The sequence below is a fragment of the Salminus brasiliensis genome, chromosome 5 (genome assembly GCF_030463535.1).
Source record: "Salminus brasiliensis chromosome 5, fSalBra1.hap2, whole genome shotgun sequence".
Classification (NCBI taxonomy): Eukaryota; Metazoa; Chordata; class Actinopteri; order Characiformes; family Bryconidae; genus Salminus; species Salminus brasiliensis.
In genome coordinates, this window is record NC_132882.1 from 1,085,967 (window position 1) to 1,099,942 (window position 13,976).

Sequence of the window (13,976 nt, forward strand, 5' to 3'; positions counted from 1 at the left end):
CTACAGTCAAGCCAGTTTAACATCACCATGGAATGAGCGGCCTCTGTGCAAGAAAGTAGCCACACCTCTGAACACTGAAGTTCCCAGCTGAAGCTCACAGAGACAGAAAAAGCTCTGGAGGAACGTTTTATGGTCAGATGAGACAAAGAAGCTTGGAGGAGTAAAGCTGAGGCCTTCAACCCCAAGACCACTGTAGCAGCTGTTAAGCATGGTGGTGGGAGTGTCATGCTCTGGTGCTGTTCTGCTGCCAGTGGAACTGCTGCAGTGCATTTCCATTTACATGTATGGCATTTAGCAGACGCTCTTATCCAGAGTGACTTACAAAGTGCTTTGCTATTTACCCAAGAAAAGCCTCAGATAGTTAGAATAGACCAATAGTTCAAAGATACTTCTAAGCTTAGACATTACTAAACACAAGACAATAAGGTGACCAGTACACACAGTGGATGGAGCAATGACAGTGTCCCCAAGCGCACAACATATATCCATATACATACAAAGGGTTCGGATGCTTAGTTTTTCATATCTCTTCAGTGTTGAGCAAAAACTAAAGAATTGGCTTTACTGTTCCAATCCTTTCAGAGGGGACTGTATTTCATTTAAGATGATTTTAACATATCTTTTTTATGTATTTGTTTTACAGTCCTCACAATACCTTAATCTGGCCATCCAAAACCTTCAAAAAGCAATATATCATAAAGACATGGGATTAGAAAACAAGGTATGTATTTCACATTAAACATTTATTTAATAAAGCATTATCTGGAAATGGATAACATTTAACCAAAATAGATTCATGATAAATCCTCTACAATTGTTCAGACATGAAGAGCACCCGAGGTTTGCAAGCAAGCAACAAGGCAGGCTATACACTTATACATTAAAGACTTTGTGAACCCTAGTTTTCAGTATTTCTGCAAAACCTTACCCTGATATGTAATTAGATATTTTATATTATTACATTGGATTGAATTTGGGGTAATATTGTAACATTGGAATTTGGTATTGATTTGGTATTTGATATTTTTATATTTATTTATTAATTTATTCATCACTCAAGTTATTAAGCACTGAAGGTAGAGTAGAAGATATAAAAGACACAAGTATAAATACTTAACATGCTGTTCAGGTCTCTTCAACACTTGTGTTTAAAGTAGAAACATAATCATTGTTTATTTACCAGTCCTGATCTAAAACTGGAGCGTTAAACAGACACTGTGCTGGACTTCATGATCGACTCCATCCAAATATACATTTCTGTTTTATTTGTTCAGACTTGTCTGTCCTTTTCTCACTTCTATCTGAAACACTGATTCACTCTTTTCTTGCATGTTATCGTGTTTTATGAGAATGATGAATACATTTAAGTCCAAGCTGAATTAATGATGTAAATATCCAATTATTCCTGGAATATGAAGTGGAACCATTTAACAGTGGGTTTATTCAGCAAATATAAATAATAATTGGGTTTGTTTGGAAAATTGCAGGGATGTCCAGATGTTTTGCACAGACTGGCTGAAGAATGCTATAAGATAGGGTGCCTGATGGCTTTACATAATCCACCTATCCTTCTTGACTGGGACAACTGTGGTAAAGAAGACTTTCCACCCACCAAACTGGTAAATCCCTCCAACTAAATCTACTACCAATGCCTACCTAATCCTAACCCAAATCCTAACCTAAACCCAAAATTAAACCCTAACCCTGGCCCTAATCCTTCCCTCAACCCAAAACCTAACCCTGACCCTGGCCCTAACCCTAATCCTGACCTAACCCTGAACCCAAAACCTAACCTCAACCCTAACCCTAATCCTAACCTTAACCCAAAACCTAACCTTAACCCTGGCCCTAATCTTAACATCACCATCAACCCAAAACCTAACCCGACCTTACCCAAAATTAAACCCTAACCTTAATCCTACCCTCAACCCAAAACCTAACCCTGACCCTGGCCCTAATCCCAACCCTAATCCTATCCCTGACCTCAACCCAAAACCTTAAACTTGGCCCCTTAGTCTCAGTCTAACCCAGTTAGTCTCCAGTTCCAGACTGGTATCAGCAGCAGGTCTACAGCAGCTGGTTGAGGATGGTGAGATGGTGAGATGGTGAGATGGTCAGTATCAGAGCAGTTAGATGATCAGTGATCTCTCAGGTGAACGTCTTTGACCCAACCACTGCAGCAAGTCTGAACTGTGTGTGTGTGTGTGTGTGTGTGTGTGTGTGTGTGTGTGGTGTGGGATGTTCTGGGGGAAACACAGGCAGAGTTGAGCCAAGTGGTGGAGCAACAGAGGAGTGCAGACAGAATGAAGGTGGAGAGAGAGAGAGAGCAGCTGCTGTCTGCTGTGGAGCGAGAGAGGGATCAGATAAAGCAGGAGAGAAACAATCTCAGGTAAACTGAAAGAGTGTGTGTGTGTGTGTGTGTGATAAATATCTACTGTACTGACAGTAGATGAAGTCAGTATATTAAAGCTGGTGTTGTGATCATTATGGTTATTGATGTTATCAGTGTTATTGATGATGTCTATAGGGCTCTGAGTATGAGTCTGCAGCTGCAGCTGGATGATGTTCAGGACCGCTCCTCTGCTCTGCAGGAGAAGTGCTCAGAGCTCCAGCTGCAGGTCCAGGTGCTACAGGGTGAGAACACACCCCTCATACAGTCTCTTTATATTACTATATTAATACCCCCCCCCACACACACACACCTCCAGTTACTCCTCTTAACCCACATTTACTCAGTAAAGTTTTTACCTGCAGAAATTCTTACCAGATTAGTAACTGAAAATTCATCAAAACCTGTCCAACTAAATCTACTACAATTCCCACCTAACCCTAACCCTGATCCTAATCCTAACCTTAACCTCAACCCAAAACCTAACCCTAACCCTGATCCTAATCCTAACCTTAACCTCAACCCAAAACCTAACCCTAACCCTGATCCTAACCTTAACCTCAACCCAAAACCTAACCCTAACCCTGATCCTAATCCTAACCCTAACCCTGATCCTAACCTTAACCTCAACCCAAAACCTAACCCTAACCCTGATCCTAATCCTAATCCTAACCTTAACCTTAACCCCAACCCACAACCTAACCCTAACCCTGATCCTAATCCTAACCTTAAACCCAACCCACAACCTAACCCTAACCCTGATCCTAACCTTAACCTCAACCCAAAACCTAACCCTAACCCTGATCCTAATCCTAACCTTAACCCCAACCCACAACCTAACCCTAACCCTGATCCTAATCCTAACCTTAACCCCAACCCACAACATAACCCTAACCCTGATCCTAATCCTAACCCCAACCCACAACCTAACCCTAACCCTGATCCTAATCCTAACCTTAACCTTAACCCCAACCCACAACCTAACCCTAACCCTGATCCTAATCCTAACCTTAACCCCAACCCACAACATAACCCTAAACCATGATCCTAATCCTAACCTTAACCTCAACCCACAACCTAACCCTAAACCATGATCCTAATCCTAACCTTAACCCCAACCCACAACCTAACCCTAACCCTGACCTTAATCCTAACCTTAACCCCAACCCACAACCTAACCCTAACCCTGACCTTAATCCTAACCTTAACCCCAACCCACAACCTAACCCTAACCTTGATCCTAATCCTAACCTTAACCCTAACCCACAACCTAACCCTAACCCTAACCCTGATCCTAATCCTAACCTTAACCCCAACCCACACCTAACCCTGATCCTAATCCTAACCTTAACCCTAACCCACAGCCTAACCCTAACCCTGATCCTAATCCTAACCTTAACCCCAACCCACACCTAACCCTAAACCTGATCTTGACCTCAATCCAGACCCTAACCCAGTTTTAATTTCTGATTAATACAGAATTAGATTTTAATTTGAATTAATATAAAAGGATACTCATTCCTTATGTGTGAGCTACACTATGACCTCATAGCTACCATGCTAATGTGTGAGGTATAAGCTGTTGTGTGTGTGTGTGTGTGTGTGTGTGTGTGTGTGTGTGTGTAGATGAGTGTGTGCAGGTCGCCCTAATGAAACAGACAGCTCTGAAGGAGGAGGAAAGTGATGGAGCAGCAGAGGGAGGAAGGAGGAGCAAGAGAAAGAGGGAGGAGAGCGGAGGGGAGATGCTGAGGAAGCCGAAGTGGCTCTGGTGGAGATGGAGAGGCGGGAAAATGGAGATCTTGGAGGGTGAGAGGGACAGGTTGGAGAGGCTGCTGAGCGAGAGAGAGCACGAGAACCAGGAGCTGAGGGGTAACCTCCATTCATTAGGAAGAGGAAGGAGGGAATTAGAGAGACAGGTGAGGGAGAAAGAGAGAATACAGGAAGGAGTGACAGTGCTGGAGGAAAGAGAGACAGACAGGGTCAGAGAATGGAAGAAGACGGAGGGAGACCAGAAAGAAGAGGAGATAAGGATGAAAATGAAGGTGGAGCAGAAAAACAGAGAGATGGAGGAGCTCAGAGGAGAGATGGAGGATATAAAGAAGCAGAGAACTGAGGCAGAGGATAAACTGAGGCAGAGAGATGCTGGAGGAATGGAAGAAGCTGGTGGAGAAAGAAAGGACGAGAGCAGAGGAGAAGCTGAACATCAGTGCGGAGGAGGTCAGGAGCAGGATGGAGGAAATCATGAAGGAGACTCCAGACAGGGAGAACAAATGGAAGAAAGTGGTGAAGAAAGAAAGGATGAGAGCAGAGGAGAAGATGAAATGAGAGATGGAGGAGGTCAGAAGCAGGATGGAGGAAATCATGAAAGAGAACCAAGTAAGAGAGGAGGAATGGAAGAAGGTGGTGGAGAAAGTGAGGATAAGAACATCAGAGAAATTGAAAGGAGAGACAGAGAAGGACAAGAGCAGGATGGAGGAGAACCCAGACAGAGAGAACAAATGGAAGAAAGTGGTGGAGAAATAAAGGATGAGAACAGAGGAGAAGATGAACGTCAGTGCGGAGGAGGTCAGGAGCAGGATGGAGGAAATCATGAAGGAGACTCCAGACAGGGAGAACAAATGGAAGAAAGTGGTGAAGAAAGAAAGGATGAGAGCAGAGGAGAAGATGAAATGAGAGATGGAGGAGGTCAGAAGCAGGATGGAGGAAATCATGAAAGAGAACCAAGTAAGAGAGGAGGAATGGAAGAAGGTGGTGGAGAAAGTGAGGATAAGAACATCAGAGAAATTGAAAGGAGAGACAGAGAAGGACAAGAGCAGGATGGAGGAGAACCCAGACAGAGAGAACAAATGGAAGAAAGTGGTGGAGAAATAAAGGATGAGAACAGAGGAGAAGATGAACGTCAGTGCGGAGGAGGTCAGGAGCAGGATGGAGGAAATCATGAAAGTCATGGTCCTGAGTCTGAATGCCTTGGGCGAAGAAACTCCTCATTTTCTCTGTCTTTCATTTCAAGGAGAAAAAGCGCTCCTCCGACCTCAACAGAGAGAACAGCCCGTTGCTTGGTTAGCTGAGGTCCTTTACGATATTCCTGGCCTTGGTCCAGCACCACTTGCTGTAGATTGGTCTTCAGGTCATTGAGGTTTGTCCGAATAATGCCCTCATCTGAATACACCACCCTGTCCTGGTTGGTGATGTTCCCCGTAAGGATGCTTTGGATGGTGGAGGTGTAGAAGTTCTGCAGCACCTTGGAGGGCAGTCTGATGTCTCTTAGGCATCTGAGGTGGTGGAGATGCTGACAGGGCTTCTTCACTAGTAAGTTAATGTGGAATTCCTGCAGATGTTCCAGTAATAGATGTTCTGTAATGAGGCTATTGTAATAATTGTTGTGATAAATATTGTAATTGTTATTGTGATTGTAGTAATTCTTCATGTGTTTACTGAAACAGGCTGAGATCAGTTGTAATAAACGTCACGATTCTTATCTGAACCACAGATCTGCTTCTTTTCGAGTGACCCTCACATCCTCTCTTCTTAATTCCTTAAGAGTGACCATCTCCTGCAGTCCAGCTCTCAGTCATTCTCTTATCTCCTCCTTCTCCTCGTCTCTCTTCCTCACCTTCAGCCTTTCCACCTTTCCAGCTTCGCCACCTTCATCCTTAAAGCCCCCAACTGGATCACCATCTCCTCCCTCGTCTCCCTCGCCGTCACTCTCACTCGCTCCCTCTCTTGCCCAGCTCTGCTCCAGGTGGAGTGTTGGCATGTGGAATCTCCTCCCTCTGTCTGTGCAGGGTTCCCTCATTACCAGCTCTGCCCACACCCCCATCGTTTCTGTCGGTCTGAATTTGAGTCTCTCTCGCTCTCAGCAGCTGAGTCTGGTTCTTTTTTGTCCCTCTATTTTTCCCTAGGTCCTAGGTGGTATACAGTAATTGCTTTTTAGGGGCTCAGGGTTGGCCATCCCATCATGTCTGATCATTCACCAAAGCCTGAAATACCAAGCGGGCAGGAGGTGATTTTCCACCCAAGGCCTGCTCTGAACACATTTCTCAGGTCAGGTTTGTTAAAAATATCCCAATCATGTTTTATAACTAAAAACCTGGAGAAGTGAAGGACCTGACAAATCCCTGTTTTAGAGCCTCGTCAATGTTCTCTGCAATGGCAGTGGTTTCAGGGAGTCAAGTGTGCTCATTTTCGCTCTAGTAAGAAAGGGCACCTGGTTAAAGTTCAATAGCACAGTCAGAAGGTCTGTACGGAGGTCGTTGAGTTTGCTTGAAAAAAACCCTACGACTTAGGCCTTCTTGAAGCCCCCCCAACTACAATATCCTAACACAGAGGACACCCATGTGATCCCTGTGTCCTCTATTTTCGAAAACCAAAATATCCCTATAAACCGGTGTGGGGTCAATATGCAATAAGGGTAATACCAGCTTTTCCATTTCAAGCACTGGTCACAGCATTTCAGTTAATATTCAGGCTGTATTGGATCAGCTTGACTGTAACTGTAAACTATTCCAGTGTAAATTCAACCAATTCTACCTTCTTGTTTAATAACAAAGACAGACAGATATAAAAAACAAACTGACAAACAATCACTTTATAGACAACAACAATCCAACATATTTGTCTTTGCACTGAAAGTGGAGGCCAACCAATCATTTTTTCATACAGTTCATAGAGAGTTCCCTGGAAAAGAGCACCATCTAGTGGCACCAAAACATTCAGATACATCATGCTTCTTCCTGCCACTGCTTTACAGTGTGGGTTTTCTTCTACAGCTCTGGAAAAATGAAGAGATCACTTCATTTGTTTTCTTAAATTTGCATCTTTTTGTGCAAATGGATTCCAGACATTTCATCAAACAAAGCTGAGTTTTCTGAATTTGCAGACTATGAATGGCACAAAGTCACCCAATAGACTAGTGAAAGACTAGCGGAGAGCCGGCCGAGACATGAAAGCTGTGATTGTGAATAATAACTTCTTTACATTACAATTATTATAATAATTTCTTTGCATTATTTGAGCAGCTGTTTTTGAGCAGATGTCATTTCTGCAAATAAATAAATGCAGAAATTTGTAATTTAGGGGAAATGTTGTCTATAGTTTATGAAATACAATGCAAATGTTAATTTCCCTATTTACATTGCCTATAAATAGTAAAACCAGAGAAACTGATAATGCAGGGCGGTCTCTTCATTTTTCCAGAGCTGTACTTCCATCTACTGCCTACATCTACAACCAGCTTACTAACAAATGGTGGCGTATTTGTTGCTATATATAGACCATACCATTTATTAACGATAAAAAATTATTCTAAACATATATTCTTCATGTGAAAAAGTAATTGCCCCCTAAACCTAATATACTGGTTGTGCCACCCTTGGTTGGCTGCAATTAAATGTTTACCATAGCTCGCAATGAGTCTTTTAAATCACTGTGGAGGAATTTTGCCCCACTGTTTGCAGAATTGTTTTAATTCAGCCACATTGGATAGTGTTTGAACAGCTTGTTTAAGGTCTTTCCACTGGATCACAATTGGATTTAAGTCAGGACTTTTTTTACTGTTACTTTTTTACTTTTTGTTACTGTTACACTTTTACAGTCTTACAACTGTTTCATGGTGCTATAATTTTTACATTTCTAAGGTACATTTAGAGAATCTCATTGTTATTTTGTTGAGTAAACAGGTTTTCTTCTGTTGAAACCTTAAGTTAAGGTGGCCAAGTGATCATACAATTAAAATATAAAAAGATGCAAAAAAGTATTTAAAATCTACTAGTCACATCTAGTCACACACATATATATATATATATATATATATATATATATATATATATATATATATATATATATGTGTGTGTGTGTGTGTGTGTGTGTGATAGAACTGCAACAGAGTCCCTATGGATTTTTACATAGAATTCCCATAAAATGTCCAAAGAGATCCTATCATGGTTTGGTAACTTGTATCAATAATTGTATTTAATTTTATTATTATTTATGAATAGTTCTGACCAGAGGAGGATGGATCCCCCTTGTGAGTCTTGTTTCTTCCTTCAGCTCTGAGGGAGTTTTTCCTTGCCACTGTCGCCGTTGGCTGCTCATTGGGGGTCTTGGATCCTTCATGTCTTCTTATGTTATTTTTTTTAATAATAATTATTAAATTATTCAATAATTATTATTTAATAATTATTTTACTAATTGTGTTAAGCTGCTTTGTGACAACAACCGTTGTAAAAAGCACTATACTAATAAATTTGACTTGACTTGTCTATAGATCTGCCATAGAGTTCTCAGGATGAACCACAGGGGTCCTGTTGACCTGTTGAGAGGTCATAAAAGTTGCCCTGAAGTTCATGTAGAGCGTCCATACAATTTAAATGGAGTATGCATAGAACTGCAATAGCCATCCTGCAGTGCTGCTTTTAAAAATAAGCTTTATTAAAGATTATTCACTGGTGCACAAAACATAACAATCTCCAACATAACTCTCCAAGGCAGAGATTTCTGAAAGCTCTGATTTCAGTGATGTTGTGTGGACGGGGGACATTAAGCTTCATGAAAATCCCAAAGCATGCATTTCCCTGGCTGAATCTCAAATACCTCCTTACTCCCTATATAGCAAAGCACATAACACAACACCTACACGCAGATATCACTCGAGTTTAGATTTCCACACAGGGTTTCCACAAGTTGTATTACAGGTAGATATAACTCCATTCAGGTTTAGAATCTGCGGTTTCCTGACTTGTATAGTACACTACACAGGGAGCAGTGTGTAATTTGGGATTAAACCTGTGTGTTTTCCTCTTCTTTCTTCGTGGTGTTTTGAAGTCTATGGGGTACTGTCGCCCCATACAGGGCTAGCATGCTCAAATCTTATTTTTTAAACATATCTGGATACGTGTGGTCTCAGTATTGTCATGACAGTCATGTTTATGATGAGTTAATGGGATATTAATGACTCCTTGGCTATTAAAGATAAATATGAAGTCTTTTGCCTGCCAGACGAGGATGAGTTTATGGGTATGTTGACTACACAGATACTGTGTGAATCTTTAGACTATAGACAGACTAACCCTACAATGTAAAAAAGTGGTTTGTCAGTTCACTACCTAAAAATACCTGTACGTATTAAGGCAGATTTGAATTGAAGATTTGAAGATTATTAAATAATAAAAATAAAAGTAAAGCAAAATAGTTTAAATTGACAAAACAACAACTTGCAATATAGTATAGCAGAGTGTCAGATGATAAAGTTACAATTAATTAATAAAATTGGTAAAATTATACTTAATTGTAAATAATTAATGGCTAATTAAAAAGGTTAGTTAACAATCATACCGTTAATTTGTTTTGGTGTTGTTTTAGTTTAGTTTAGTTTAGTTTAGTTTAGTTTAGTTAATTTAGTTCAGTTCAGGTTAGTTTAGTTTAGTTTAGTTTAGTTTAGTTCAGTTTAGTTCAGTTCAGTTCAGTTTAGTTCAGTTCAGTTCAGTTCAGTTTAGTTTAGTTTAGTTCAGTTTAGGTTAGTTCAGTTCAGTTCAGGTTAGTTTAGTTTAGTTTAGTTTAGTTTAGTTTAGTTCAGTTCAGTTTAGGTTATTTTAGTTTAGTTTAGTTCAGTTTAGTTTAGTTTAGTTTAGTTTAGTTCAGTTCAGTTCAGTTTAGTTCAGTTCAGTTCAGTTCAGTTTAGTTTAGTTTAGTTTAGTTCAGTTTAGGTTAGTTCAGTTCAGTTCAGGTTAGTTTAGTTTAGGTTAGTTTAGTTCAGTTCAGTTTAGTTCAGTTCAGTTTAGTTTAGTTCAGTTTAGTTCAGTTCAGTTTAGTTTAGTTTAGTTTAGTTCAGTTGAGGTTAGTTTAGTTAATTTAGTTTAGTTTAGTTTAGTTTAGTTTAGTTCAGTTCAGTTTAGTTCAGTTCAGTTTAGTTTAGTTCAGTTTAGGTTAGTTCAGTTCAGGTTAGTTTAGTTTAGTTTAGTTTAGTTCAGTTCAGTTGAGGTTAGTTTAGTTAATTTAGTTCAGTTCAGTTCAGTTTATTTTGGTTCAGTTTAGGTTAGTTTAGTTAATTTAGTTTAGTTTAGTTCAGTTCAGTTCAGTTTAGTTTAGTTTAGTTCAGTTTAGTTTAGTTTAGTTCAGTTCAGTTCAGTTCAGTTTAGTTTAGTTCAGTTTAGTTTAGTTCAGTTCAGTTCAATTCAGTTTAGGTTAGTTTAGTTAATTTAGTTCAGTTCAGTTCAGTTTAGTTCAGTTTAGGTTAGTTTAGTTAATTTAGTTTAATTTAGTTCAGTTCAGTTTAGGTTATTTTTGTTTAGTTTAGTTTAGTTTAGTTCAGTTCAGTTCAGTTTAGGTTAGTTTAGTTAGTTTAGTTTAGTTTAGTTTAGGTTAGGTTAGGTTAGTTTAGTTAGTTTAGTTTAGTTTAGTTTAGTTTAGTTTTAGTTAGGTTAGGTTAGGTTAGGTTAGGTTAGTTTAGTTAGTTTAGTTTAGTTTAGTTTAGTTTAGTTTTAGTTAGGTTAGGTTAGGTTAGGTTAGGTTAGTTCAGTTTAGTTTAGTTTAGTTGGGTTTAGTTTAGTTTAGTTTAGTTTAGTTTAGTTTAGTTTAGTTCAGTTTAGTTCACTTCAGGTTAGTTTAGTTTAGTTTAGTTCAGCTTAGTTTAGTTGGGTTTAGGTTGGCTTAGTTTAGGTTAGGTTAGTTCAGTTTAGTTTAGTTTAGTTTAGTTTAGTTTAGTTTAGTTCAGTTTAGTTCACTTCAGGTTAGTTTAGTTTAGTTTAGTTCAGCTTAGTTTAGTTGGGTTTAGGTTGGTTTAGTTTAGGTTAGGTTAGTTTAGTTTAGTTTAGTTTAGTTGCTGTTTGGCTGTTCAGTTAGTTTGCATGAGACATACAAGTGTCTTCTGAAATCCCAGCTGTAACATTAGAGCTCAGACCATTCATAGCAGAGCACTCCCACAAACATGTGTAAGAAGACAGCAGCTGTTGGAGCAGTGAAGATCTGCAGCTCAGGGCTCAGGGAACAGGTGTTCAGTCTTTATGTGTGCTAGATTTACTGTAGCTCCACACCCTGTTCCACACTGGAGAACCCACAGAGCAGTTCCTTCAGTAGCACAGAGGCAGCAGACTTGCCTGATCTATGGAAGATCAGTCTGTTACAGTCTTCGGTTTGTTATATTTACTGTTATCTGTGGGTGAGAACAATTGTTGAGCATTACGTAGAGCTTATATAAAGTTCCTAAAGACCTGCCATTGAGTTCCTGTAGATCTGCCAACCACTTCCCTTATACTTTTCTGTCTTTTGTCCTTTGTTCTTAATCGTAATCTTAAGTTTAAAGGTTTTAAAAATTTGTGTTTAATTTAAAATATTTTTTGTAGTCCATATTTTTTTGCAAACATCAAACCATCAGATCTCGGACAATCAATCGAAAGAAGTTTAATTGTTTTATTTTCTTGACATCCCATAATTACACATACTTTTGTGGTTAAAAAACAAACCTATTTTCACAACACATCTCACTGCCAACCTTCCCATGCTTATCAACCACATTACATATCTTTTACTATCAGTTTTAGTTAAATATTTATGCTGATGAACTCCTCATTTAATTATTTTTATGAATAATATAATATATGATTTTATTAGACAAAGTAAGCCACTCTACATGTAACATTTCATATTGTAAGAAAAATAGCAAATTATAATAAGAGACATTTCATCAAACTGTCCCTTTTATTTTCTCCTTCTATTTCATTCATCTCCCACCCAGGGTGCTCCCCTAGTGATTATGCGATCATGTTGCAATATGTTATTTCATATTACTACCATTTATATAAAAATCTATCTTAGTTACTTTCCTGTTATTAACCCTGTAATGCTGCCTTAGATGTCTGTAAGACTTTTTAAATCGTTGCCATCAACTTTATCTAGAGTTGACATTAAGTTTATATGGAGCTTCTATAGAATTAGCATTGCCATTGACATTCGACAGAGGCACATCCTAATGACTGAGTAGAACAATGGTGGTCTTTTCTAAGTCCTTGTGGAGATATTCTGTAGTTAACTGTATTCTCACATTCTGAGCTTTGTTACTCTCAATGGGGGGAAATGAACAGTGTTTTAGAAACTGTCCTGTTTCTCACCCTCAGATAAACACACATTTCCCTCTGAATCTCTCTGGAACTTCTGAACTACAAGCTCATTGGGAAGTCGAGCACTTTTATTCATACATATGAAATCAAAGTTCACCTCTGTGCTGCCACTGTAGCCACGGCCTTATTAGCAGAAAATGTATGAGTGAGTGAGTGAGAAAGAGAGAGAGAGACCAGGGAGGAAGAGAGGAGCACAGAGAGGCCAGTGTTTTGGGGAAGAAAGAGATTCAGTCTTTATAGAGCGTGTAGGTGCAGAATGAGAGAGAGAGAGAGAGAGAGAGGGAGAGAGAGAGAGAGGGAGGACGAAGAGAGAGAGGCAAAGGCAAACAAAGAGAAGAGTGGACAGAAGAGGAAGAGAGATAGAGATAAAAAAAGGGCAGAAGCAAAAGGACATAGATAGATAGATCGATAGACAGACAGACAGAGAGACAGAGAGAGAAAGAGAGACAGAGAGAGAGACAGAGAGAGAAAGAAGAGGTCAAGAGAAAGAGGACGGATGGATCTGGAGGTTGCTGGTGGACGGAGGAGGCTGACGGGGTAAAACTGTTGGATACTCTTTATTTTCTGCTGTTTATTATGTAAGTCTTAAAGACTGTCGACTGGCAGTGATGGAGAGCTGATGGAGATCTCTGGTGGAGAGCTCTGATGGAGATCTCCGATGGAGAGCTGATGGAGAGCTCTGATGGATATCTCAGATGGAGAGCTGATGGAGAGCTCTGATGGAGATCCCTGATGGAGAGCTCTGATGGAGATCTCTGGTGGAGAGCTCTGGTGGAGAGCTCTGATGGAGAGCTCTGATGGTGAGCTCTGATGGAGATCTCCGATGGAGAGCTGATGGAGAGCTCTGATGGAGATCTCAGATGGAGAGCTGATGGAGAGCTCTGATGGAGATCCCTGATGGAGAGCTCTGATGGAGAGCTCTGGTGGAGAGCTTTGGTGGAGAGCTTTGGTGGAGAGCTCTGATGGAGAGCTCTGATGGAGAGCTTTGGTGGAGAGCTCTGCCACTGTAAAGGATGCTGAAGTTCTTCAGACAGTAGAAACTCATCACCTGTTTTAAACCAGCTTCTATAAAGATTAGTTCCTATGGTATTGCTTTGAGGAAGAATGTGTTGGTGGGCATTGGTGTTTTATTATGGGGTTGTGGTGATTATATCGGGGGGGGGTATTAATGATGTGTTCAGTGGTTTCTGGGAGATAATGCTGTGTAGGTGATTCCTAAATTATATAGTATAATTAGAGAGAGAGAGTTCTAATGGTCCAACCAGACAACTACTGGTGTGGTATAAGGTCACAAAAGGTCTTACCCAAAGTCTTCAGTTTGGGAGGATGGGTAAGGGATCATGTGGAGTAGATGGGTATGAGATCAGGTGGGGTAGATTAGGAGTGGGTGGGTGAGGGATCAGGTGGAGTGGGTGGGTGAGGGATCAGGTGGAGTGGATTAGGAGTAGATGGGTAACGGAGCAGGTGGAGTGGGT